We start from the raw sequence: 22,995 nt of genomic DNA, 5'->3' as shown, positions 1-22,995 counted from the left end.
TCGCTCTCTCCCTCCCTCTCATTCTCTAAAGGTAAATAAATAAATCTTCAAAATAGATTTCTTATTTGAGTAAAAATGGATTTGAATCGGGCAGCATCCGGTCTAGCAGATAGAAAGGAGTTTTGAGGCGTTGTAAAAATGAAAGACTTTTAGAGGCAGAAGGAAGCAGGAAGACTAGGCCAAAATTTCCAGTTGGTTATTACAAATTTACTTACTTTAGGGAATGTGTGGGGCTTTTTGGGCAGATTACCTCACTAGTACTCATTAGGTGATTTTTTTTTTTTTTAAGATTTTATTTATTTATTTGACAGAGAGAGACAGCGAGAGAGGGAACACAAGCGGGGGTGGGGGGAGAGAGGGAGAAGCAGACTCCCCGCCGAGCAGGGAGCCCGAGGCGGGACTCGATCCCGGGACTCCAGGATCATGACCTGAGCCGAAGGCAGTCGCTTAACCAACTGAGCCACCCAGGCGCCCTCCCCAGTTTTTTTTAAAGATCTTATTTATTTATTTGAGACAGAGAGCACATGAGAGGGGGGAGGGTCAGAGGGAGAAGCAGACTCCCCGCCGAGCAGGGAGCCCGAGGCGGGACTCGATCCCGGGACTCCAGGATCATGACCTGAGCCGAAGGCAGACGCTTAACGACTGCGCTACCCAGGCGCCCTTGATTAGGTGATTCTTGATTGACTGGTTTAAGGTTCCATTTCTGGGAGAACAGAAACTAAAATTAAGTCTCGATTTGGTGATGTGGGCCTTAGCATTGGGCCTCTTGTCTTTAACAGTATCTAAAATTGAAATTCTTATACACTGAGATGAGGATAATAGAGTGAGAGTAAATATTTTTTTCCCAAGAAAACGTATTAGTAGGTTTTAAGCTTCTTGAAAGTAAAGATGTCTTCTTTTTAAACTGTACACCCACTAAATATGGTACATTTATATCAATGTTTAATAAATATTTAGCAAATCCATGTGTCTATATTTGACAGATAAATTAATTTATATTTGTCTTATTACTAATAATTTTCGTTTCAAAAACAGTATATGTCTTGAGCGGATAGGCTTAATGATTTAATATTGGTTTTAGTAAATCCCTAATTATAGTCTTAAAATTATTCATGACTAATCCATATGGTTCAATTTGTCGCACAAATGAACGGCAACATCCACCAGCTGGAGGGAATGGCTAGAATAGACACTAAAGGAGTAAGTGGCCAATCCCTTTCCGTCTGCGCTTACATGTTTCAAACCTGGATGGGGGAGCATCACATAGTACCTCGGATGGAATAAAAACACTTTTACCTCTGCAGCTTTTTTCTTAGCTGTGGTTATTTACTGATGGTAAACTTGTAAGACCTGAGTTTGTTGCAAAAATTGAAAAGAAAAAAAACAATTCACAATTTCCAAAACGGCTCTTTAATCTTATACATACTTAATAGCTGAAAAGATTTATTTCTCTCTCTGGGTTTAGACCTGTTGTAATTTCTGTGGGGAATTACATAAAAAAATTGTAGATCTAGTACTTGCCCTGGAGGAGCTTATAATCTGAAAGTAGAAAGAGAGTTAACAAAAATGAAAGATACTTGGAGGCAGAACCACTTTATATTTTACTATTTTTAGAGGCTGCAGGGAGAGCAGAAATTTTCATTGTATCTTGCAGTCATAACTTTTGGAGAAAAAAAAAAATCAGTGCCTTTTTATATGTTGCCTGCTTGGTAAATTCTGTGATATGAGCAGTAAAGAATGAATTTACGAAGTGAATCACAAAGAACTCACAAGTTGAGAGTAGATTTTTGGTTGAGATTTCCAAAAGGAAAAGAAAAGAGACAGACACAAATATTACATTGGTATATTTTTTGAGAACCAGGAAATGTACAAGTATTGTTCCCTTGGCAACCTTTGTGTAGCATGGACAGCAGTTTCTCCTGTTTTCATATTGCAATCAAGAACTGGATTGTTTTGTTCATGTGATTATTTTGCATTTTTTCTCTTTTTTTTCCTTTCCCTTGTGCTTATTTTACATCAAGGTCTAAAATCTGGTTGTTGTTCTTAATTTGTCAGAAGTGCAAATTCTTGAAAGCAAAGTAAGAACTGAAGCAAAATGAAAAGGACGTTATAAATATTTAAATTCTAGAAAGTGAAATGTGTGTTTTCAAAATCAAATTTTCAGAGGGAGCCCAAAGAGGAATTTCTGAATAATAACAAGAATGTTATCCAAATCCTATTATCTAAAAAGGTAGTTTAAAGTATAGGCAGCCTAACTTTTGGCACATAAACTAAACTGCAAGTAAGCAGAGTCATGTCTGGTTATAAGATTAAAAAATGCACGGGCACCTGGGTGGCTCAGTTGGTTAAGCGACTGCCTTCGGCTCAGGTCATGATCCTGGAGTCCCGGGATCGAGTCCCGCATCGGGCTCCCTGCTCGGCAGGGAGTCTGCTTCTCCCTCTGACCCTCCCCCCTCTCATGTGCTCTCTCTCATTCTCTCTCTCTCAAATAAATAAATAAAATCTTAAAAAAAAAAAGATAAAAAAATGCAGTCACTGTGCTTTTGTTATCAGTAATGTTACACGATTAGTCTAATTGATGTTTCTTCCAAATGGACTAAAAGTGAAAGATTACCCACTAACCTCTTCTTGGCTTTACTTGCCTCCCTTTGAACCTTTACCTGGGTTCTGGCTATGACCCTTCTAGTACCTTTGGATCCCATGATTCTTTAATGATCCATAATTTACAATTTGGTTAAACCCTATCACTTTTGTTTTGTTTTGCTTTGCTTTTTTTTCTTTTAACAACCCTCTTGATCTTGTTCTGCTAAGCACTGCTGGAGAAATTCAGGAGAACTTGCCAATTGAGTTCTGTGCGATTAAGCCCTCCATGCTGTTATGCTACCCTTTATTCACCATTAACTAACTTCCTAAAGCATTTTCTTCAGCAGTTATTCTAATCCTTTTTAAATTTCCTCTAGCCTCCAACCACACTATTGTCTTCTTCAGTCTAAGTGAAGACTTTTCTTCTCACTTGGTTGATAAGACAGACCTTAAGGAGTTACTTTCCAATCCTATCCTCTTTATCTAAAAATTCTCTGTGAACTTTTAGCAGATGGTCCCAGCAAGGTGGGGAAGCAGTAGGATGGATAATTCTAGGGGGAGGGTTAATAAAGAGACTCTTTACAAATGTGGGGGCTGTGTAGTTCCTTAGGGCTAGGAACCCTTAGGCCCAGATGGACAAATGGATAGAGCAGTTACTGAGTTTTGAAAAGAGAGGGTCCTATAGATGTGGCCACCTTGAGTGGAGCAGTGACCTTCACTCAAGGGATGAAGCCAGCTCAATGTGACTCTTCAGATGAGAGAGCCAGAGCCTGACTTCTCTCTCCTTCCTTCCTCTGATCTTTTGCCTGTACCTCTCCATTGTCTGCTGTCGGCACAGATAGCAGGATGGAATTTGGACGGACAAATGGAAAGTATCTAGCAGAGACCTCAACAAATGTTTTTGCTGTGTCTATTATACATTAAAAAAAATAATTTTAGATTTTATAAAAGATAAAGAATTGGTCCTGCTCACAACTTCTACAAAAGCTCAGAGCCTAGAAGTGAAGATGTATATACCTATAAGTATATAAGCCATGTGTATAAGGCATGTAAACAAACATGTATAAAAATAAAATTCAAGAGAAAGGTGTTAAATGGTAGCTACATATAAAATGCTGTGGCAATTGAGGCAGGTGAGAGATTGCTACTAGATAGGAAAAATAGCAATATTTTCATGTGAGTGGGACCTATAAATGTGAGGAGAATTTACATGTATGGAGATAGACATATCAGGGAAGGCTTTGTAGTTAGAGCATTATGGGTTAAAGCAGTGAGATATGAAAACAGGAGTACAGAAATATATAATAGGCAAGAAAGTTGTGATGTTGGACAGGCTGCAGAGGTAGTTGTGGGTATGGTTGAGCACTCATGCGAATTAATGCTGTCTTTCTTGTGCTTACTATATGACACCATCACGCTAAGGATTAACATTCGTTAATACTTTCCACACAACAGATGCATGAAGCAGATGCTAATATCCCCATTTTACAGGAGAGGAAACTGACTTATAGGGCAAAGTTGAATAATTTCACCAAAGTGACAAAAACAAAAAGTGGCTTTTTGTCAAGATTCATTGATATAACAACATATGTTTAAGGCAAACCCAGCAGCTGACGCATAGCAGATGTAGAGTGTATACTAGTGAGCATTGGCCATGTGAACCATCTTGACTTTGACAGTAGTGTTGGATGAAGTCTAAGGAGAGCAGTGCAAGAGGGGGATAATGGGGCATTAATTGGGATAGTGATGGCAGGAATAGATAAAACTGGGTGGGTTCGGGAAATATTTGCCATCAGGTTCATATAACATGGCAACTGGTAAGAAGATGGGGAACTAGAAAACGAGTGGGAGATAAGAAAGTTCCTCAATAAACTATTTTTTGCTTCCTTCTGTTCACTTTCTCTAGAGGCAGCTTCCTGATCTCCCTAGTCATCCACATGGGGCCTTTCCTCTCATAGTTCTTTCTTGTTCCCACCTGGTAAACAAGATAATTACAAACTGATTTTTTTTTTTTTTTTATAATTACATTAGCTGACATATCTCTTAGTCTCAATTCAAGCTGTCATTATTAGAATTTACTTAGAATATTGTAGTAATCTCCTAAGTGTTTTCTTTACCTCCTATTTCTCTTCTGAAAATGTTTCAACTCAACTTTTTTCAGATTTAAAAAAGTTTTTATAATCATAAAAATAGGTCAGTAACATACACACAATGAAGCATTATGTTACAATTAAAAAAAGATGAAATAGAGGGTGCCTGGGTGGCTCAGTCAGTTAAGCATCTGACTCTTGGTTTCGGCTCAGGTCGTGATCTCAGAGTTGTGAGATGAAGCCCCACGTCCAGCTCTGTGCTGAACGTGGAGCCTGCTTAAGATTTTCTCTCTCTCCCTCTTCCTCTTCCCCTCCTCTCTATCTCCCTTTGTTTAAAAAAAAAAAAAGAAGAGAAAAGAAAGATGAGATAGATCTCTGTACTTTCATGAAAAGATGTCTTCAAAAAACAGAATTGTAAAATTATATATATAATGGCAACCTATTTTTACATTGCAATAATTTATAGTGTTCTATATCTGTATTGTATGTATGTATAAAAGTTGGAAGATTATATACTGACTTATTGCTTCTTTAGAGTGGTATTAGGGAAGAGGTTTTTACTTTACATACTTTTTGGGTTTTTAAAAATCTTTTACAACAAACTTTGTATTATTTCTGTAATTAAAGTTTAAAAGATGCATGAAACACAAACCCCTCAGTTTGGAATTTAAAGCCGTTCAGATTCTGAGCCTGACTTATTTTAACTATTTATTCTAACCTCTCCCAGTGCCTCAGATGTCTTATTCCCTAATTAGCAAATACGTGGACTGTGGGCTGCCATTCCAACCTTCTTCACTCATAGCAATTTTGGCTAATTGCTTGTGGCAGTTTTTCCTACTGAGCCTGGATATAGTTATATAATCTTTTATAACTTCATACATGTACTACAAATTGGTTATAGGAGATGGACATTTTTCTAACTCAGACATATAATCTGATCAAATTGAATTTTTCAGTGTTTCCTGACCGCATTCTGTTCTTAACTCAAGGCCTTTGCTTCTGTGATGGTTTCTAACTGGTAGACACTACTCCGCTCTCTCTGCTGGACTCGACACTGACATCTGCTCTCTTATGAGGCCTTTCTATTTTCCATGTTGGACATAAGGTCTTCTTATCTTCTTTGCACACATATTTTGATAATTTTATTAGTACATTCACATTTTTGCTTTATTATAGGCCTTGTATACATTTCAAGAATTAATCACACTTGTCAATCTATCTCTTATGGTACCTTGATTACAATGAGTGATGAGTCAACAGTTGTTGAACTAAATGTATTTGGCTTTGTGTGTAGAAATGCTAGGAAAAAGGTTAATATCTAGATCCTTAAATCAAACATGCCTGTAATCAATATTTAAAACAAGACTTATGTAACCTAGGTTTGGTAATCAGTATCTAGATGAATTAAATTGCTGCTATTTTGAGCTCTTCCATATTTCTTTCTGGAGAAGTGGGAAACTACCCATAAAGATTCTTTAGAAATTTGTTTAGAACTTCCCATAGTTATCTTTTGCTGAAGAAAGGACACATTTGTTATTAAAAAGAGCAATGGATTTTAGCAAACTTACAGCTTTTAAGAAATATCACAGTTCCAAAAAAAAAAAAAAAATCACAGCTCCATACAAACCACTTCAAAATTTTTTTTTAACACAGAAGGAACTGACATGGTCTAGGGAAAGGATGAAGAGGAATATATTTTTATTTCTGAAAATTCACATAGGATTGTAATTACATTTTGGTGACACTGAGATGGTGAATGTGTGAATACTATAAATCAAGGACTATACCCAAATTATGTGCATTAAAATAATATGGACAAAGTTTTTATGAAGAATTTCATAGTCCCACATGTCACCTCCTCTGGAAAGCATTTTCCTGTTTCCTCTGGACAAAACTGTTCTTTGGTATGCCTGTGGTAATTTGTTCAGTCGTGTATATAGAAATTATTGTCCTGTTCTTTACAATTTCAATTATTTGCTTATGGATCAGTTTCTCAGATTACAAATACCTTGAGCAAATAATGAGTGCTCTGGTAATGGTACTTAATCCAAAGATTGATTTGAAGAAGACAGGGCTGAGGACATGGTTTGCTTAGAGAGGTAAGAATAAGAACACATTGATGTAACTGAGTGGAATAGGTGATTTTATATGGAGGAGAAAAAACCTATCAATCACTAGAATTTCCCTGGTGTGTCAGGTAAACTCTAAGGTATTTTTCAACACTGATTTTCTAATTTTATTACACATATGCAAAAGAATGTGCAACTAGAGATGGGAAGAATTTTTGTCCTTTGTTGTAATCAATCACTCCTGAAGATAAATTTTTAATATTGTATGTTTTATATAAATAGAATAATACTGAATAATTTTATGTGACTTGCTTTTTCTCCCAATATTCATGTTGTTTCATATATTTTTAATTAATTCATTTCACTGGCATTGTCATTTTTAATGCTTTCATCCAAATTGTCTTTTTTTTTTAAAGATTTTATTTATTTATTTGTGAGAGAGAGAATGAGAGACAGAGAGCATGAGAGGGAGGAGGGTCAGAGGGAGAAGCAGACTCCCTGCCGAGCAGGGAGCCTGATGCGGGACTCGATCCCGGGACTCCAGGATCATGACCTGAGCCGAAGGCAGTCGCTTAACCAACTGAGCCACCCAGGCGCCCTTAACTTTCTTTATATTATAGTTTAATGAACCAGAATTCATAGTTTATCACTCATTTTTTGTGGCTTCCCTTTTTTTTTTTGGTATATTTTTAAAGATATCTTTCCATTCCTTGATGTCAGTAAGATATTCTTTTATTTATCTCCTAAAATTTTATAGTTTTGCATTTCACAGTGAAATCTTTATTCACTAGGAGTTGATTTTTTAAAGATTTCTATTTATTTATTTATTTATTTATTTGACAGAGAGAGACACAGTGAGAGAGGGAACACAAGCAGGGGGAGTGGGAGAGGGAGAAGCAGGCTACCCACTGAGCAGGGAGCCCGAGGCGGGGCTCGATCCCAGGACCCTGGGATCATGACCTGAGCCAAAGGCAGACGCTTAACGACTGAGCCACCCAGGCGCCCCAGGAGTTGATTTTTTAAAAGATTTTTATTTATTTGTCAGAGAGAGAGAGAGAGAGCACAAGCAGGGGGGAGCAGCAGGCAGAGGGAGAGGGAGAAGCAGGCTCCCCACTAAGCCGGGAGACCGATGCGGGACTCCATCCCAGGACATTGGGATCATGACCTGAACTAAAGGCAGACGCTTAACTGACTGAGCCACCCAGGCCTCCCCAGGAGTTGATTTTTGAAGATGATGTGATAGCACCACTTTGCTACCAGATAGTGTTTCTATTTTCTGTCATTCCCCAGGGATCTTCATGGTATTGAGTCCTTACTCCACAAGCATGACTCGTTTCAATATTTACTTAGGTAGTTTCATATTTCCAACAAAATTTTATATATTTTCCTTATAAAAATTTTATACATTCCTAGGTACTTTTTGTTGTGCTGTTGCAAATATCTTTTTAACCTTTGATAAATATTTGTTGATAGTGTATAAAATTGCATTTAATTTCTGTAGAACACTTGCTGAACTCTCCATTCTTATCATTTAACTGTACATTTATTTCCTTTTTGAATATAGCTTTATTTCCTTATTTCTAATTATTTCACATTTAATTTACTTTTGATGCCTTATTGTGCTGATTAGGACACACATAGATCAGTGGAACAGAATAGAGAACCCAGAAATAGACCCTCAACTCTTTGGTCAACTAATCTTCGATGAAACAGGAAAGAATATCCAATAGAAAAAAGACAGCCTCTTCAACAAATGGTGTCAGGAAAATGGGACGGCAACATGTAGAAGAATGAAACTGGACTATTTTCTTTCTTTTTTTTTTTTTAAAGATTTTATTTATTTATTTGTGAGAGAGAGAATGAGAGAGAGCACATGAGAGGGGGGAGGGTCAGAGGGAGAAGCAGACTCCCTGCTGAGCAGGGAGCCCGATGCGGGACTCGATCCCGGGACTCCAGGATCATGACCTGAGCCGAAGGCAGTCGCTTAACCAACTGAGCCACCCAGGCGCCCGAAACTGGAGTATTTTCTTACACCACACACACAAAAATAGACTCAAAACAGATGAAAGACCTAAATATGAGACAGGAATCCATCAAAATCCTAGAGGAGAACATAGGCAGCAAGCTCTTTGACCTTGACTGCAGCAACATTCTTGCTAGACATGTCTCCAAACACAAGGGAGACAAAGGCAAAAATGAACTACTGGGACTTCATCAAGATAGAAAGCTTTTGCACAGCAAAGGAAAAGTCGACAAAACCCAAACTGACAGAATGGGAGAAGATATTTGCTAATGTTTTATCAGCTAAAGGGCTAGTATCCAAAATCTGTAAAGAACTTACCAAACTCAACATCCAAAGAACAAATAATCAAGTCAAGAAATGGGCAGAAGACATGAACAGACATTTCTCCAAAGAAGACATATAAATGGCCAACAGACATATGAAAAAGTGCTCAACATCACTCAGCATCAAAATCACAGTGAGATACCATCTCACACTAGTCAGAACGGCTAAAATTAACAAGACAGGAAGCAACAGATGTTGGTGAGGATATGGAGAAAGAGGAACCCTATTACACTGTTGGTGGGAATGCAAGCTGGTACAGCCACTCTGGAAAACAGTATGGAGGTTCCTCACAAAGTTAAAAATAGAGCTACCCTATGACCCATCAGTTGCACTACTAGGTATTTACCCCAAAGATACAAATGTAGTGATCCGAAGGGGCCCCTGCACCCCAGTGTTTATAGCAGCAATGTCCACAATAGCCAAACTTTGGAAAAAGCCGAGGTGTCCATCGACGGATGAATGGCTAAAGAAGATATGGTGTGTGTGTGTAGGTATACATACACAATGGAATATTACTCAGCCATCAGAAAGGATGAAATCTTACCATTTACATCAACATGGATGGAATTGGAAGGTATTATGCTGAGTGAAATGTCAATCAGAGAAGACAATTATCATATGGTTTCACTCACATGAGGAATATAAGAAACAGCCCAGAGGGTCATAGGAAAAGGGAGGGGAAAACAGAATGGGAAGAGTCAGAGAGGGAGATAAACCAGGAGAGACTTAACTATAGGAAACAAACTTAGGGTTGCCGGAGGGGAGTTGGGTGGGGGATGGGGTAACTGGGTGTGGGCATTAAGGAGGGCAGGTAATGTGGGGCACCTGGGTGGCTCATTTGGTTAAGTGGCTGCCTTCAGCTCAGGTCATGATCCCAGGGTTCTGGGATCAAGCCTGCGTCTGGCTCCCTGCTCAGTAAGAAGCCTGCTTGTCCCTCTCCCGCTGCCCCTCCCCCACTTTGTGCTCGCACTCTCTCTCTCTCTCTCTCAAATAAATAAATAAAAATCTTTTAAAAAAGTAGGGCACATGATGTGATGAATACTGAGTCTTGCACATAACTGATCAATTACTGAACTCTACCTCTAACTAATGATGTACTGTATGTTGGCTAATTCAATTTAAATTTAAAAAAAAGGACTTCTAGTACAATGTTGAATAGAAGTGACGATGGGGAGCAATCTTTTCTTGAAATAATCATAAAAATGCATTCAACTGTTGTTTTCAAGGGTGGGGCAAGGAGTGCCATTAATCGGTATAAACAGTTTCTGTTTCTATTTCTAATTTTCTAAGTCTTTTATCTCTTAACTATGAAGAGATGTTGAATTTTATCTACTATCAAGATCCTATATTTTTTAGTCTTTAAATTAATGTGGCAAATTAATTAAATTTATTTTCTAATATTAAAGTCTTTGCATTCCTAGGCTAAACCAAATGTAGTCCTTCTGTATAAGTTTTTTTTTTCTTTTTTCTTTTATTATGTTATGTTAATCACCATACATTACATCATTAGTTTTTGATATAGTGTTCCATGATTCATTGTTTGCGTATAACACTCAGTGCTCCCTGCATAACGTGCCCTCTTTAATACCCATCACCAGGCTAACCCATTCCCCCGCCCCCCTCCCCTCTAGAACCCTCAGTTTGTTTCTCAGAGTCCATAGTCTCTCATGGTTCATCTCCTCCTCCAATTTCCCCCCTTCATTTTTCCCTTCCTGATATCTTCTTCTTCTTTTTTTTTTTTTTTAACATATAATGTATTATTTGACCAGAGGTACAGGTCTGTGATTCAACAGTCTTACACAATTCACAGCACCTTCTTTTTTTTTTTTTTAATTATTATTATTTTTTTAATTTTTATTTAAAGATTTTATTTATTTATTTAACAGAGAGATAGCGAGAGCAGGAACACAAGCAGGGGGAGTGGGAGAGGGAGAAGCAGGCTTTGTGCCAAGCAGGGAGCCCGATGCGGGACTCGATCCCAGGACTCTGGGATCATGACCTGAGCCGAAGGCAGACGCTTAACGACTGAGCCACCCAGGTGCCCTCACAGCACCCCTGTATAAGTTTTTATATACATTGCTGGATTTAATTCTGTTGTATTTAGGACTTTTGAATCTATGTTCCTGAGATTGTCCCATAATTTATTTTTAAATAATATTCTTGTCATAGTTTACTTTTCTAGCTTCATATATTGAGTTGAAGGTTGTTTCTTTTCTCTCTCATTTCTTGGAAATTTTGACTGTTTGCTCCCTTAATATTTAAAGAAGCTGCCATAAACAAGTACACACCTATTTTTTTTTTTAATTTTAGTAAAGATTTATTTAATGGATAGAAGAAACCAGGTTTTCAGGGTTTTTTCTTAATTTCGTTGTGGTGTGTGATGTTTTCCTCAGAAATTGCCTACTACATATAATTTTTCAAATATTACTCCTTTTTTCATATTTATTTGAGCCTTTTTTCATTTTTTTCTTGATTAGTCTCACTAGAGTATTGTTAATTTTATTAGCCTTAATTTTTGGCATTCCTACTTCTTTATTTTATTTTTGTTTTTTGTTTCACTATTTTGGCTATTATATATATTCCTTATTTTCTTCAAATTCTTTTTGGCTATGTTTTATATTTCTATTACTTCGGAAATTAGAAGCTTAGCTAATTAATTTTGATTTTTTTCTTCTCTTCTAATATGGTCATTTTAAAGCTGTATAATTTCCTTTAAGAACTGCTTTAGCTATAGGCTATGATTTTGATATGTATTTTTTCATGATCAATTCTATGTATTTTCTAATTTTCACTGAGTTCTTTGACCCATGAGTTATTTAGAAGTTTCTTAATTTCCAAACACATTGGATTTTTCTAATCAGCCTTTGAACATTTATTTCTAACATAATTGCATTGCAGACAGAGGAAATGGTTTTTTTGATTCCTATCTTTTGACATTTACTAAGATAAGTTTTATGGGCCGGAATGTAGATAATAGCTGGAAATGTTCCAAGTTTGCAGGAAAATATTGTATATTCTACAGTTGTTTGCAGTTATGTTCTTTATAATGGCAGGCTGTTTTTATGCTATTACATATTTTATATTCTTTTTGTTGTTATTGTTAGGTCTGTCTATTACTCAGGGAGGTATACTGAAGTCTCTCACTATGATGGTAAACTTGACCATTTCTCTTTGTAGCTCTGTCAAAATGTATATATAGCTACATTGCCAAGAAGATACAAGTTTACTGCTTATAGCTTCTGGTAAAATCTTTTATCCTCTACAACTAGAATATATGCTGTGTAAGAGCAGGGCTTATTTTTTTCTCTTTTATTTACTTATATGTCCTATTGTGTCTGAATTTTGTCACTGGTGCTATCATATACTGCATCATTCAGAAATGGCCAAACCGTTAGAATGATAAGGTCTTTTGAAAGCACAGCTGAAGTGCTAGCTCAGTAAAAAGTACCTAGTAAAGACGGGATGTTATGCTGGGGGGTACATGCGGCACACACTGCACACAATGAACACAATGCTGTGTTCCCAACATGTGCTGCATGGATTTGGGAAACAAGGGATGGGATTCAGAATGGCCTCATGTAACATCAGTCCCAGTGACCCAGTTCAGAGAACTTGTGCTTCCCATCCCACAAATGTGGGTTTTGCAGGTTTGAACGTATAGGTTCCCAAAGCAAGATGGATTCCTCCTGCCTAGGCACCTTGAACATCTTGGTTAGGGAAATCCAAAGAAAAAGGAATAACATTCTGGTGGGGGGACTGACCCTGATAACTAGCAGATAGAAAGCTGCTGCTACACAGTGTGGACAGGGGGACGTATAGGTGGCACTCAGGTCACCCAAAGTGCATTTCTTGGCATTTTCTTGCCCAGGTTTTATGGTAAATTGTGGCAATGGCCACAACCTGAGAAGGGTATGATGATCAGGGGCTCAGTCTCCTTAGAAACCAGCAGAATTGCTAGCTCAAATGGAATCTCAAATGGATAACAGGGAAGATTAGTACCAGCTGCAAGGAGAAGGACTTCCTTTTCTAAGTTTCCCCTGTGAGGGAGTCCCCCAGAATCCTGTAGGAGCTGCTCCCAGAAATTAAACAGAAGAGTGGATCTGAGCAGCACACAGACTAGCCTATAGAGGACACTATGCTCTGCCACCCAGCTCCCTCTTTGAGGATCGAAAGATCTATTTCCTCTCTTGCTGAGAGTATTGCTGGCCAACAGCCTTCATTTCAGCAGTTTCTGGAGATGGTCCTTGACTGAAGAGAGCCATCTTTCTCAACATCATGCTCCCTTGCTCAGGTCTGTGATGTGCATCCATTGAGACTGCCTGCATCAATAACTGATTGATGACCCTTGTCCCCAGCTTCAGAATTCCCTGGGGGAGTTGATTGTGACTGGATCACAGCCCAGTTTCTTCTTTGCTCAATTTTGCCTCCTCCCTCTCCCCACAGATTTTAATCCCCAGTCAAGTCCTTTATAAACTACCACATGGTAATGTCCATCTCAGAGTCTGCTTCCTGGGGAACTTGACCCGGAGCAGATAGAAATTTTTCTATTTATTGCTTATTTCATAGGACACAACTATAAAGGCTGTTTGGGACTAGAGAGGCTGGTGGTTAACATTTCAATTTCTTTAGTGGTTATATCTTTTAAAAGAGGTTTAAAATTATAACCAAGTCTTATAAGTCAAAGTCTTATACATTTTTGATGTGTTAAATTCTTAAAATCTTTAGAGTTATTATTTTTAGTGGGACCTTATTTTATTGTAATATAAGATATAATATTAGATTATTCCTTGTAGACAAGCCTAAAATTAATTTTGCATCTTGCAACATGTCATACTTTGTTTAGTTGTAATCATGGTTGATAATTTTGAGTTTCCTACATGGGTAATAAGTATAATATCTGCCAATAATAACAGTTTCATCTTTTTCTCCATCCTGATCACTCTTATTTTACCTCATGTCATAGCATTGACTAAGACCTCATTACTATTTTGAACAATAGTAGTGTTGTGGTCTTTTCTGCATACTAAAAGGAATGCTTTTTAATGTTTCTTTACCAATAGTAATAATAGTCACATATTCTCTATCAGCATGTCTGCATGAAGACTTTTTGACTTCCAAATGATTCTGACCAGACAGACTACTTCTTAAAACACTCAGAAGGCTGAATGTGTTTGTAGTTTTAAGTCCAGTGTTGATGATGGATGGTAGTTGTTTAGAGAATTAATAATAGGGATATGAATGTGGGCATGGTGAATAGTTAGGATCAGAACATTTGTCTTTTATTTAGAATACACCAGCTTATTTACATTTGAAAAAAGTATAGAGATTTGGATTCTATATTTTTACTTATGGTATTCCTTCTTTTTTAAAAGATTTTATTTATTTGAGAGACAGAGGGAGAGAGAGAGTGAGTACAAGCAAGGGGAGGGGCAGAGGAAGAGGGAGAAACAGATTCCCTGCTGAGTGAGGAGTCAGACATGGACTCAATCCCAAGACCCTGAGATCATGACCTGAGCTGAAGTCAGATGCTTAACTGACTGAGCCATCCAGGCGCCCCTATGGTATTCCTTCTGTTAACATCATATTTTTTAATATCTTCATTTAATAAAATTTTATTTTGCCTTAATGGGTAGGAGTTTTACCTAATACTCATTTTTTATCATGTATGCAAAAAAATGTCTATTTAATTGAGAAGTAGAAATATACTAGGTAAAATTAAGTTTTGCTGTGAGTGGGTGAAAATTCAAAATAATCATGTTTGAACAAGCCAAAAATTTATTTGTCTTTCATATAAAAGTCTGGATACTTGGTTAAGAATTAATATAGTGACTCTACAATCAAGGACCCTGGCTCCTTCTGTCTATTTTTGCTCTTCTGTCTATTTTTGCTCTGCTGTCCTCAACATGCGTTTCCATCTCACAAAGTTGCCTGGTCTAGCTTCATTCATAACATCCTAATTACAGCCAGCATGAAAGAGAGAGGAGAGATAAAGGAGAAGCTTATATCCTTCAAGGACACTTCTCAGAAGCTGCACACCTCTCTTCCCCTTACCTTGCCCAGGCAAAAACTTAAGTTATCTGTCATCCTGGTTGCAAAGGAAGATTAGTCTTTATTCTAAATGCCTTCAGCTAAAGATGGACAAAGGAGGATGGACACTGGGGACAAATAGCCGCTTTTGACACAATAAATACCCTTCAAGGCCGTATGTATGCACTAGTTTCCTACTGCTGCTATAACAAATTGCCACAAAATTTGTGGCTCAAAACAACACAAATTTATTATCATACAGTTCTGGAGGCCAGCAGTCCAAAATGGATTTAACTGAGTTGAAATCAAAGTGTTAGCAGGGCCATGTTCCCTCCAGAGGCTTTAGATAAGAGTGTCTTTGCCTTTTCTAGCTTCTGGAGGCCACCCATATTCCTTGGCCCATAGTACCCTTCCAGCTAGCAATCACATCATCCTGAGCTCTGCATCTGTCATCACAGGGCTTCCTTTCTGTCTCTGACTTTACTGACTCCCTTGCCCACAAAGATATAATCCATGATAATCTCCCCATCTCAAGATTCTTAATTTTAATCACATCTGTAAAATCCCTTTTGCCATTTAAAGTAACAACATATTCACAAGTTCTAGGGATTAGGACATGGGCATCTTTGGGACTTATTATTCAACCCACCATAATATCAAAATTTAGAAAAAAAATATTTTGTCATTTAGTTAATGTTTTCAGTTACATTTTCACATTTTATTTTCAAAAAATGCAAGTTAAGCAGGGCAAGTTTATGACCCCCATTTAAGAATCATTCTGAGATTCATTGAGGTTAGATGAGTTTTTCGAAGTTACATTGTTATTGGTGAAGGTACACTGTGGTCTAGATCCTGTTGCCTAAATGCCATCTCAGTCTTGAGATCTTTTATCCTTTGAGTCAGAAGTCATTTTTCCTTTCTATGTTTCTCCATAGCACTTCAGTTAAAATTGTCTAGAGGAAGCAATTTCTTCCTGCCTTGTGTTCATGGAGATGTCTTACTATTTCTTTAATGCGCTTGAAAAAAGGAGGCATATTTTATCATCTTCGTCTTCCCCTAATCAAACAGTGTGATGGACAGTGTTATGTTTCAACTTGGCTAGGCTATAGTCCACAGTTTCTGATCAAACACTAATCTAATAATTCTGTGAAAGTGTTTTGTAGATGTGATTAAAGTCCATAATCAGTTGACTGGAGGTAAGAAAGGAAGATCATCCTAAATAATGTGAGTGGTCCTGACTGAATCCATTGACAGGCCTTAACAGCCTCAGTAAAGAACTGAGGCTGCCCCAAAGAAATTCTGCTTTTGGGTGTCAGCTTTACCACTTGCTGAAGGAGTCCATCCTGCTTTTCAGATTCCAGACTTGCTTTGCCAGCCTACACAATCACGTAAGTCATTTCCTTGCAATAAATCTCTTAATATATGTTGACCACTGGATCTGTTTCTCAGTTTGAATCATGTTGGATACACATAGGTAACCTGCATATTCTATGTCCTCAATTAATGTTTTTGTTGATCCAAAATAAATCTGAGGATTTGGGTATTATTTGGTACTACATATTGAAGTTACAGTCAACAAACCTCACTAACTCTGAATGATTTTATAAAAACTTACCATGCCAAAAAGATTAGACTTTTGGGCATCTCACACTTACTTCTTTCATCAAAATCTACATGAGGATTATATTTGTTTCGAATATGACTCAGTGTTTTATCTTTGAAGGTAACAACTTTACTTTCTAGGTAGGTGCCAACATTCCAGGAGTTGCTATAATTGTTGCAATGTGAGTCCTTATCCACTCATTTCACAAATAAGTGTTTATTTCCTGTATTCTAAAACTATGAAACCACTATAGTGAACACACAGGCAGAGATTCTGGCCCCCTCCCCCATGCTTATAACAGTGCAGATACAGAATAAACAGGCAGGTGTTTTCCTAATTATTTTAAGAGTAGTCAGAGAGAGCCAAGATGTCGTGCTAAGTACAACATTCTCCTGTCTTAGAATTCATAGCTGAACACTCAAAGGGCCTTTTTTCTTTCTTTTTTTCCTTCTTCTTTTTCTTTTTTTTTCTTACATCTTCTTTCCTGATGGGAAGCTGATAAGAAAAGGCACTTTCCTTTTTTCCACTTCCCCGGTGGAAGAAGTGTTATGTTTCTTCCATAAGAGGGAGTCAAAAGAGATGGAAGACCTCTGCTCCTGGACCAGGAAATCCCTGGGATACCACCAGGCTGCTCTAACAACAGTAGGGCATTGCTGCTGTCGGCCCATATTGCTGAAATGCAATAGGCGCTGAATATTCCACAAGTACTAAACGTACTATGGTGCTCATAAATCTCGGTAAGAATGTGGACTTCAGGACTCAGGTCTTAAATTTTCTTTTTGCCTTGGTACTGAGGACAAAAGAAAGATTTTTGAATTAGGTCCTTTCACCCCTAAGAAGATGTTCTCTTAATTCTGTACTTGTAAGATTCCTGATGGCTCCCAGTAACTATTGCCTTGCCTCTGTCTTCCACATTCTGATTATTCTTCCACTTATTTCTGTGTTCATATGTTCTTACTCACAGTTTTATTTATTTTTTATAAAAGTAGAAAAACGTCCTCTGAATGGTTCTACTCCTTTAATAATTTATCTTGTATCCTACATTATTTGTATTAGGCTTGTGGTCTTTTAATGAGTTAAAAATTTATGATTCCTCTAAGAGATAAAACAGATGCTCAGAGAAATCAGCTTTTCAATCAAATGACCCTGACCAAAGGGGGGTGCTCTCCTAGGAAAATTTGGATGCTATTTTGAAAGGGCTTCTCTATGAGTTTTTCAAATAGATTTTTTTGCCATCATTTTTCTTTAATTTTTACTGAATGACTCAGAATTAGACTATTTTCAACATACATAATTACCATGTTATCTGTGGCAATTTGCAGTAAAAATCAGCAAAAATGTTCTTGCTCCCAAAATGGGAACTTTGAGTGGCTTTTCATACTGTGTGCCTTGCAAAGAAAGTTCTTCTAAATTTTTTCCTATATGCCTTGAAATTTTCATTTAAGACTCGTCTGGGTCATGGGACTCAACATTTCCATTACGAATTCTCAAAGGCAGCTCAGTATCTTCCTTTGCTCCCAGTACAGGAAGCGGACAGTTTGGCAGTTTGTGACCGAGACTATAAACCATTGACTGACTGAATTAGCCATTACGTGGAAAAATAAGAGTTGGGGACTAGATTCATCCTTGCAGCAGACATTTATGAGTTGTTACTTTTTATTTTAGAAAGGTGAAAGAGGAATCTAAATGCCCAACCAACCTAGCAGGTCTGGTTGAGGTGTCTGGTTGAGGTAGCAAGGAAGATCTTAGAAAAGCCAAGCTGTCTTGTTGACTAAATTCTTCTCTTCTTAAGAGTAAAACCAGAAGACATACTGACCTTAATTCAAATATTAAACTTTAACCCTTTCTTCCAAGAAATATTCTTGCCTCTCCTGATAGGAATTTCAGTTTACCTTTCTGGATATCTACAGAGAAATGACTACTAACTAGTAATGATTTAGAAACAGCTTCTATCAAACTCTCACAGGACTCAGGATGACAGACAGAGAGAAAAGCAGTGTTAAAAGATCAGTGTAAAAATGGCTACCATTTCCATGTACAGGCTAAGGCTAGAAGGAACAGATTTCTAACAAGAAAATGCAGATAAACCATGAAAAATACACTAAATTTTACAAGTTTTATTCCATAATTTATTATTCCTTTCTCACATCCCAAAAAATAACCACTGCTACAGTTACTTGTCTGTCTTTTTATAATTTTTTTCTGCGTACATAAGGATAATGTTTATCTTTTCCTCAAAGATATAATATATGTAGTATTTCATAAGTTACATTTTTCAGACTCTTCAGTTAGTAATATATGTTGAACATCTTATTTAAATATATACAAATTTATCATTTTCTTCTTAAAGACTGAGTTGTATGCCATTGTCCCTCATTAGCAAATGATCACATTAACAATAGCATTAGCAATAATTTAAATTTGTACACAGTTTTTACGAGAGAGCTAGTGTGGGTTTGAGAAGGAAGAAAAAACTGAAAATAGAGAAACCTAAGAGAAATTGCCCTAAAAACTAAAAGAGAGGTTAATTTTATACGTGGAGGGCAGGTTGCTTCTAAAAAGGAAATCTAAAGGAAGCCTTAAGGGGCATAATTTATAATAGATTTTGAGGATTGAGTAAGATATTGTCATAAAGAAATGAGATTATCTTTCCAGCCATTAGTAAAAACATAGGGGTAAATGATGAAGGGCAGATTTAATGTAACAATGTAATAAGGTGTATGTGCAGAAAGGGTGGCAATGGAGGGTAATTAGTGAGCAAAATTAGAGAAGATAATGTTGGAAATTAGATTAATAGAAGATAAGATTATAAATTTAGGCTGGGTTCAGATTGTGCAAGACTCTGATGTCAGGTTGAGGAGTTTGAAATTTACTCTATAGACAGATGGTTTTCAATGGGGGATGCCTTTTCTCTCCAGAACATATTTTATAATATATGAAAACATTTTACATTGTAACTTATGGGTGGATGCTACTGGTATCTAGTGGGTAGAAGCCAGGGATGCTGCTAAGCATTCTACTAAGCACAGGATAGTCCCCTCCTCACAATAAAGACTTATTGGGCCTCCAAATGTCAATAATGTCAAGGTTGAACAACTCAAATGAGACCCTAATTTGTTATATTTTGCACCTCATTAGGAAACAAAAATATATTGAGTGTGCAACTATATATACATATATGGATGCATGTATACCCATATATCACTACATAAAGATATTTTAAATATTTTTAGTATCTTTATGTATTACTTAGTTTTATTTATTAGTCACATATGACCCATTTTTTCTCTTCCCAAAATACTATTAACATTTTATCACATCATTAAATATTAACTATATTAATTTGTGTGAGAACAATATGAGTAGATTCTCTTCATTGCTTATAAAATCTTGGTTTAATTCTATGTGATACAGCAACCAAAAATCTGGTTCTCTGTTAAATTTGCTTTTATTTGGTTTTAACCACGACTAAAGCTAAAAATAACACCTCACAAAATAATGTAGCTACAAATGGGAAAAAGTACCATTTTCCTGGCTTATTAAATCACATTTGTTTTTAAATCCTATCCATCAATTTTGTAGAGACTTTTGTTGAATTAAGCAGTAAATTTCCATCTTTTTAAATACCAATCATCTATTCTTCTCAGTCTATCAGAAATTTATGTTGTATTCTTGTTCTGTTAACAAGTAGTTTTGAGCCTAATAAATTTTTGAATTTGGGAAATCTTTTAACACATTACAATATCCTTTTTCTACTTTTTAAAGTTTGCAAAATCGAGGGTTTTTTTTTTTCAGGAACAAAATCACATAGGGCAGATATATTTCCAAATACCCATTTTCTAAATGCCTTCTACATAGCATGAGTTCTTTTGAACAGCAGTTATTTTCTCACTCATTGTTAATTTATAATCTTTACCTTGGGGGGAGAGATTAAGTATTTAATCTTTCAGCATCTGTTGGGCAATATACTTCTGAAAACCGCTCATCATTATAGAAGGGACTAGTACAATTGGAAACTACTAGTCTTTATGAAAGAAAAATGTATATATCTTCTTAAAATTTTGTACCTCTTTTATTTTTTATTTTACTATTATTATTATTTTGAGGTGAGGAGGGGCAGAGGGAGAGAGATAATCTCAAGCAGACTCTACGCTGAACATGGAGCCTGACATGGGGCTCAATCTCTGGACTCTGAGATCATGACCTAAGCCGAAACCAAGAATCGGAAGCTTAACTGACTGAGCCACCCAGGTGCCCCATACCTCTTTTAAATGCTCTTCCATGAAATAACCAACAAACCTTTGTATTGTGTATATAGTTTGCTCAGCCCTTTGCATCTCTTTACAAAATGTTTTAAAGATTCTGTTGTAGGTCATTGGAAAAAAATGACTACTTGGTATATAAACTCATATACTTTGCCATGTGCTCAAGTAAATTAAGGTGTGAGGGTGTCATAGGACTCTAACACATGGTCTCTCAGGATGGCATTGGGATATTGTGAATAATAGAATTTAATATGAGTAATATTATTTCTAAATGCTTTTAGATGAACAGATATCATAGTAATTTCTTTCTGAATCCCCAGTGAATTGTCTTGTGTACTCTCTTCTGTTGGAGACACTGCCAATAAAAGCCTGAGAGCCATCTTAAGTTTTCTGAGTTGGGGAGTGGTATGATTAGTTTAATGCTTTAGAGAGTTAAGGATGGGGCAATATGGTAGTGAACATGTATTTATGAAGGCCACTTTGGGATGGATTTTAGAGAAGACAGAATAAGGCAGGGAATTGATTAGGAGGCTTATAAGGTAGCATAGTCTAGAAAGATTGAGAAACAAAGCCAGAATAAAGGTCATAATTTGATAGGCATTATGGAAATTGAATCAACAATTACATGACAATAGGAGTAAAATGAGTAGGGAGGACTAGTAAGAAAAAGACAGAGAGCCAGAGAAAGAGAGACAAACATTTTGTAAGAAAATAATGCCATCAGTGGAAATAGGAAATACAAGATTAGAACTAGGGTTTTGCTATATTTGGGGCAGAAAGAGATGGTGACCCTGTTAATTTTTAATTTTTTTTTAGTTCCTTTTTTTTTTTTTTTAAACAGAGAAGGAGAGAGGGGGAAGGGGCAGTGGGAGAGAATCTTAAGCAAGCTCCACACTCAATGCAGTGCCTGATGTGGGGTTCGATCTCAGGACCCTGAGTAAAAAATCAAGAGTTAGACATTTAACTGGCTGAGCCACCTAGGTGCCCCAATTTTTGACAGTTTTATCAGTAGTAGTCATCATTCTTATAACAACAAAAAACCTTTCATTTTAATTTAGATTTCATATTGGTGGTGTTGTGGTATTCTTTGCTTAGGTAAATAGGCGGTGCAGAAACCGAATACTTACCAATACATTGTAGTTGTTCTCTTGTAATCATTTTTGTGCAATATACAGCTGATGATATCAATTAATTTTGTAGGAAATTTGCAAAAGTGTTTCAAGGGCAAAAAGAACAAGTATTTTGTCCCCAAAATAATACTGATGTCTTACATTTGTATCCTTCTTTGTAATCAAAAGGATAATAAATATTAACTCTAATTTCTGCAGTCATCATTATATCTCTCAGTAGGTGATAAACATTGTAAACCTATCCCACACAAAGAGAATGCACGTTAATATTCCTTCAGAGCTCTACTTCAATATTTTTGGGAAATTATTATCCCTGAGATCCTTCACCTCAAATCATGTTGTAATACAGTTTTTTAAAAATACTGCCTTGACACACTTTGAGGTCCTGGCTAGAAGTTAGTTTCCCTTCTTGAGCAGCTGATTTAAATCCACACCCCAACCACTCTGAGCCTCGAAACACCCACCCTAATTGTCCCAGGACTGGGTAAGACAATCAAGAACAGCTCCAATGTCCCAGAGCTCTCTGAAGTTAGGCAAATTTGCTAATCCTAAACTGGCTCCCAGCTGCATCTCCCTTTCTTCCCTCTCACCTTCTGCCTTATGACTAACCCAGGTTCTTCCCTTGAGTGGTCCTGTGTAGAATGCTGTGTTCTCCCCAGGGAACTGTGAGTATTAAAAAACTGTAAAAGTCTTTTCTGTTCTCTTTCTGGGTCTGCATCTGGCCTCACCATACCTCACCCAACGTTTTATGGTTAAAATACAGGCCTGGTCTGGTTTAGATATATTGCACCTTATGACACCTCTATCAAAGCACTTGTCACACTGGCTTGTGATCATCTGTTCAGTTGTATCCTATTTCACTAGCCAATGAGTGCCAGGAA

The 22,995-nt window shown here is 36.9% G+C and overlaps 1 long non-coding RNA gene across 1 annotated transcript in view; it reads left to right on the top strand.

Moving 5' to 3' along the window:
* LOC135364326 (uncharacterized) overlaps positions 1-22,995 on the top strand; it is a 90,452-nt gene that overhangs the window by 296 nt on the left and 67,161 nt on the right. The gene's annotated exons all lie outside the window — the stretch shown is intronic.

This window comes from Mirounga angustirostris, unplaced genomic scaffold (assembly GCF_029215605.1).
Source record: "Mirounga angustirostris isolate CCGP_5_RB_7025 unplaced genomic scaffold, mMirAng1.0.hap1 SCAF_5, whole genome shotgun sequence".
Taxonomy (NCBI): Eukaryota; Metazoa; Chordata; class Mammalia; order Carnivora; family Phocidae; genus Mirounga; species Mirounga angustirostris.
The sequence above is the reverse complement of the archived record's forward strand: the minus strand, read 5'-3'. Positions and strand labels throughout refer to the sequence as shown.